This window comes from Oncorhynchus keta, chromosome 4 (genome assembly GCF_023373465.1).
Source record: "Oncorhynchus keta strain PuntledgeMale-10-30-2019 chromosome 4, Oket_V2, whole genome shotgun sequence".
In the NCBI taxonomy this organism is placed as follows: Eukaryota; Metazoa; Chordata; class Actinopteri; order Salmoniformes; family Salmonidae; genus Oncorhynchus; species Oncorhynchus keta.
In genome coordinates, this window is record NC_068424.1 from 139,944 (window position 1) to 145,051 (window position 5,108).

The 5,108-nt window shown below is 49.6% G+C and overlaps 1 long non-coding RNA gene across 1 annotated transcript; it reads right to left on the reverse strand.

The window, feature by feature from the left end:
• Positions 1-3,055: 3,055 nt before the first annotated feature.
• LOC127916488 (uncharacterized) lies at positions 3,056-4,628 on the reverse strand. Its single transcript, XR_008095020.1, has 3 exons — positions 3,909-4,628; positions 3,696-3,864; positions 3,056-3,328 (listed from the first exon to the last, which is right to left on the reverse strand). It is a non-coding gene; the product is annotated as an uncharacterized LOC127916488 (long non-coding RNA).
• Between the last annotated feature and the right edge of the window lie 480 nt (positions 4,629-5,108).

The following is a 5,108-nucleotide window of genomic DNA, read 5'->3' on the forward strand; positions in this document are numbered from 1 at the left end:
TTTGACATTTTTATAATTTCATAATGAGAGAAATGTTTTTTTTTTTTTTTTTTTTTTTTTTCATTTCACTGTTTGGAGAAAAATACCAAACATTTGTATTGTTGTGAATGGTTACTCGCCGTGTATAAGCAAGCAATTCTCCTACGCTGACCAGCCTGTTTAAATCCACATATGTGCCATGTTTCGTTCTATCCCAGTGTATTGTTCACCAGCACAGACAGTTCACTCCTTGTTCTTCCCAGAGTTGGAAACAAAAATAACTCTCCCATCTAGAACATTTAGAGCATTTCTTAGCCAGTGAATCAGTCCTCAGCCTGAAATCCAGAACATGTTTTGTGATAACTTTCAACTCCATGTACAGCTGAAGTCTGAAGTTTACATACACCTTAGCCAAATACATTTAAACTCAGTTTTTCACAATTCCTGACATTTAATCCTTGTAAAGATTCCCTGTTTTAGGTCAGTTAGGATTTATTTTAAGAATGGGAAATGTCAGAATAATAGTAGAGAGAATGATTTATTTCAGCTTTTATTTCTTTCATCACATTCCCAGTGGGTCAGAAGTTTACATACAGTCAATGAGTATTTGCTAGCATTGCCTTTAAATTGTTTAACTCGGGTCAAATGTTTCGGGTAGCCTTCCACAAGCTTCCCACAATAAATTGGGTGAATTCTGGCCCATTCCTCCTGACAGAGCTGGTGTAACTGAGTCAGGTTTGTAGGCCTCCTTGCTCGCACACACTTTTTCAGTTCTGCCCACACATTTTCTATAGGATTGAGGTCAGGGCTTTGTGATGGCCACTCCAATACCTTGACTTTGTTGTCCTTAAGCCATTTTGCCACGGCTTTGGAAGTATGCTTGGGGTCATTGTCCATTTGGAAGACCCATTTGCGACCATCAGTCAGGTTTAACTTCCTGACTGATGTCTTGAGATGTTGCTGCAATATATCCACATAATTTCCCTCCCTCATGATGCCATCTATTTTGTGAAGTGCACCAGTCCCTCCTGCAGCAAAGCACCCCCACAACATGATGCTGCCACCCCCGTGCTTCATGGTTGGGATGGTTTTCTTCAGCTTGCAAACCTCCCCCTTTTTCCTCCTAACATAAGGTCATTATGGCCAAACGGTTCTATTTTTGTTTTATCAGACCAGAGGACATTTCTCCAAAAAATACGATCTTTGTCCACAAACTGTAGTCTGGCTTTTTTATGTCGGTTTTGGAGCAGTGGCTTCAGGTTATGTAGATATAGGACTCGTTTTACTGTGGATATAGATACTTTTGTACCGGTTTCCTCCAGCATCTTCACGAGGTCCTTTTCTGTTGTTCTGGGATTGAATTGCACCAAAGTACGTTCATCTCTAGGAGACAGAACGCGTCTCCTTCCTGAGCGGTATGATGGCTGCGTGGTCCCATGGAGTTTATACTTGCGTACTATTGTTTGTACAGATGAACGTGGTACCTTCAGGGGTTTGGAAATTGCTCCCAAAGATTAACCAGACTTGCAAAGCAAAGAGGCACTGAGTTTGAAAGTAGGCCTTGAAATACATCCACACTCAAATGATGTCAATCAGCCTATCAGAAGCTTCTAAAGCCATGACATCATTTTCTGGAATTTTCCAAGCTGTTTAAAGGCACAGTCAACTTAGTGTATGTAAACTTCTGACCCACTGGAATTGTGATACAGTGAATTGTAAGTGAAATAGTCTGTCTGTAAACAATTGCACAAAGTAGATGTCCTAACTATAGTTTTTTATCAAGAAATTTGTGGACTGGTTGAAAAACGAGTTTTAATGACTCCAACCTAAGTGTATGTCAACTTCCATCTTCAACTGTACTCTGTTGTTTGGAATGACAATGCGTAGAAAGTAAGTGTAACCCGAGTGGTTGTGTGATACTTACTCTTCAGCCTGAAGAGATTAGCGATTAGCTAGCTTTTCACATGGCGCCGACTGGTAAGATGCTTCAGGAGTGCGGTCGGTCACGCGTGCTAGCAAGGCAGAGGTCCCGAGTTCAGTCCAGGTATGGGCCAAGTCGGGACGAGGAGTTACTCGCTAAGCAAGCAGCATGACGTCCTTTACATTACCACAAATAGAACGTGGATTTCTCAGCCACTTTATCACTCCAGGACCTACCCCTCTGCTGTAGATGGAAGTCTCCCTGTACCGAGGACCTTCCTCTCTGCTGTAGATGGAAGTCTCCCTGTACCGAGGACCTCTACCCCTCTGCTGTAGATGGAAGTCTCCCTGTACCGAGGACCTTCCTCTCTGCTGTAGATGGAAGTCTCCCCCTGACCTACCTGTAGATGGACCTCCGAGGACCCCTCTGCTGTAGATGGAAGTCTCCCTGTACCGAGGACCTTCCCCTCTGCTGTAGATGGAAGGACCTCTACCCCTCTGCTGTAGATGGAGTCTCCCTGTACCTCTACCCTCTGCTGTAGATGGAAGTCTCCCTGTACCGAGGACCTCCGAGGACCCTACCCTCTGCTGTAGATGGAAGTCTCCCTGTACCGAGGACCTAATCCTCTGCTGTAGATGGAAGTCTCCCTGTACCGAGGACCTACCGAGGACCCCTCTGCTGTAGATGGAAGTCTCCCTGTACCGAGGACCTCTACCCCTCTGCTGTAGATGGAAGTCTCCCTGTACTGCTGTAGAGGACCTCTACCCTCTACCCCTCTGCTGTAGATGGAAGTCTCCCTGTACCGAGGACCTAATCCTCTGCTGTGATGGAAGTCTCCCTGTACCGAGGACCTCTACCCCTCTGCTGTAGATGGAAGTCTCCCCCCTCTGCTGTAGATGGAAGTCTACCCCTCCTGATACCGAGGACCTCTACCCCTCCCCTCTGCTGTAGATGGAAGTCTCCCTGTACCGAGGACCTACCCCTCTGCTGTAGATGGAAGTCTCCTGTACCGAGGACCTCTACCCCTCCTGTAGGACCTCTACCCCTCTGCTGTAGATGGAAGTCTCCCTGTACCGAGGACCTCTACCCTCTGCTGTAGATGGAAGTCTGCTGTAGATGGAAGTCCTGTACCCCTCTGCGATGGACCTGTACCGAGGACCTCTACCCCTCTGCTGTAGATGGAAGTCTCCCTGTACCGAGGACCTCTACCCCTCTGCTGTAGATGGAAGTCTCCCTGTACCGAGGACCTCTACCCCTCTGCTGTAGATGGAAGTCTCCCTGTACCGAGGACCTCTACCCCTCTGCTGTAGATGGAAGTCTCCCTGTACCGAGGACCTCTACCCCTCTGCTGTAGATGGAAGTCTCCCTGTACCGAGGACCTAATCCTCTGCTGTAGATGGAAGTCTCCCTGTACCGAGGACCTCTACCCTCTGCTGTAGATGGAAGTCTCCCTGTACCGAGGACCTACCCCTCTGCTGTAGATGGAAGTCTCCCTGTACCGAGGACCTCTACCCCTCTGCTGTAGATGGAAGTCTCCCTGACCTCTACCGATGGACCTAATCCTCTGCTGTAGATGGAAGTCTACCCCTCCTGATACCGAGGACCTCTACCCCTCTGCTGTAGATGGAAGTCTCCCTGTACCGAGGACCTAACCCTCTGCTGTAGATGGAAGTCTACCCTCCTGATGGAAGTCTCCCGAGGACCTCTACCCCTCTGCTGTAGATGGAAGTCTCCCTGTACCGAGGACCTACCCCTCTGCTGTAGATGGAAGTCTCCCTGTACCGAGGACCTCTACCCTCTGCTGTAGATGGAAGTCTCCCTGTACCGAGGACCTCTACCCCTCTGCTGTAGATGGAAGTCTCCCTGTACCGAGGACCTCTACCCCTCTGCTGTAGATGGAAGTCTCCCTGTACCGAGGACCTCTACCCCTCTGCTGTAGATGGAAGTCTCCCTGTACCGAGGACCTCTACCCCTCTGCTGTAGATGGAAGTCTCCCTGTACTGAGGACCTCTACCCCTCTGCTGTAGATGGAAGTCTCCCTGTACCGAGGACCTCTACCCCTCTGCTGTAGATGGAAGTCTCCCTGTACCGAGGACCTACCCCTCTGCTGTAGATGGAAGTCTCCCTGTACCGAGGACCTCTACCCCTCTGCTGTAGATGGAAGTCTCCCTGTACCGAGGACCTCTACCCCTCTGCTGTAGATGGAAGTCTCCCTGTACCGAGGACCTCTACCCCTCTGCTGTAGATGGAAGTCTCCCTGTACCGAGGACCTCTACCCCTCTGCTGTAGATGGAAGTCTCCCTGTACCGAGGACCTCTACCCCTTTGCACTCCCACTCGCCAAGTGCCCTTTTGGGTGGTGGCATAATCATTATTTTTATATACAGTTGTTGTTCTGAACCCACTTGCCCCCAAGTTGGTGTACTTCTTTCATTTTGAGCACCTTCCCCCTGGAAGGTCTGGACACGGCCCGGTCTGGACACGGCCCTGCTGTAGGTTGTCCTCAGATGTTGACTGGCAGCTTGGTGCAAACTGTAGGCTAGTGTGCTAGACTTGCTACCGCATGGGACCTAATGGGAATGTGATGTAAAGACTGTTCTGAATGTTTTAATAGCTTGTCTGGTTGAGCAGCAACATCTCACAGGTCCAGGCGTTGCACCATATCAAACCAAACATTATTCAATACTGTCACCATATTGCCTTGGATTCAGTCGTCAGCATGATTCACTAGACTGCGTCGGGTGGTTCACTCACTAGACTGCGTCGGGTGGTTCATTCACTAGACTGCGTCGGGTGGTTCACTCACTAGACTGCGGGTGGTTCACGGGTGGTTCACTCACTAGACTGCGTCGGGTGGTTCACTCACTAGACTGCGTCGGGTGGTTCGCTCACTAGACTGCGTCGGGTGGTTCATTCACTAGACGGGTGGTTCGCTGCTCACTAGACTGCGTCGGGTGGTTCATTCACTAGACTGCGTCGGGTGGTTCGCTCACTAGACTGCGTCGGGTGGTTCGCTCACTAGACTGCGGCGGGTGGTTCATTCACTAGACTGCGTCGGGTGGTTCATTCACTAGACTGCGGCGGGTGGTTCACTCACTAGACTGCGGCGGGTGGTTCGCTCACTAGACTGCGTCGGGTGGTTCGCTCACTAGACTGCGTCGGGTGGTTCACTCACTAGACTGCGTCGGGTGGTTCACTCACTAGACTGC